A 515-nucleotide genomic window follows, 5' to 3' on the forward strand; every position below is an offset into this window, starting at 1 on the left:
AGTTGGGTAGAATGAACAAGAAAGATAAAAGCAAGATTCAATGCTTCAACTGCAGAAATTGGGGACACTATGCATCTGAGTGCAAAGAGAAAAGGGTCACTCAAAACAAAGAAGAGGAAGCAAGACTAGCAAAAGATGATGAATCGGAAGAGGAGGTGTTGTTGATGGCTAGGAGCATTGACCCTTCTCAAGAAGAAAATGAATCAAATAATGCTTTGCTAATGGTAACAAACCAGTGTTCAGGTAGTTGGTATCTTGATTCAGGTTGTTCTAACCACATGACAGGAAATAAAGATTGGTTTGTAACTCTAGACAAATCAGTAGAAACCAGAATAAAGTTTGCTGATGACAGCATAATCAAAGCAGAAGGGATTGGCAAAGTGATGATCAAGAAGAAGGATGGCTCAACCTCATACATCTCAAGTGTATTATATGTGCCAAGAATGAAGAGTAATCTTCTAAGTCTTGGACAATTACTTGAGAAAGGGTACAAAATGAGGCTGGAAGAAAAGATG

Source organism: Lupinus angustifolius, chromosome LG04 (genome assembly GCF_001865875.1).
Source record: "Lupinus angustifolius cultivar Tanjil chromosome LG04, LupAngTanjil_v1.0, whole genome shotgun sequence".
Lineage (NCBI taxonomy): Eukaryota > Viridiplantae > Streptophyta > Magnoliopsida > Fabales > Fabaceae > Lupinus > Lupinus angustifolius.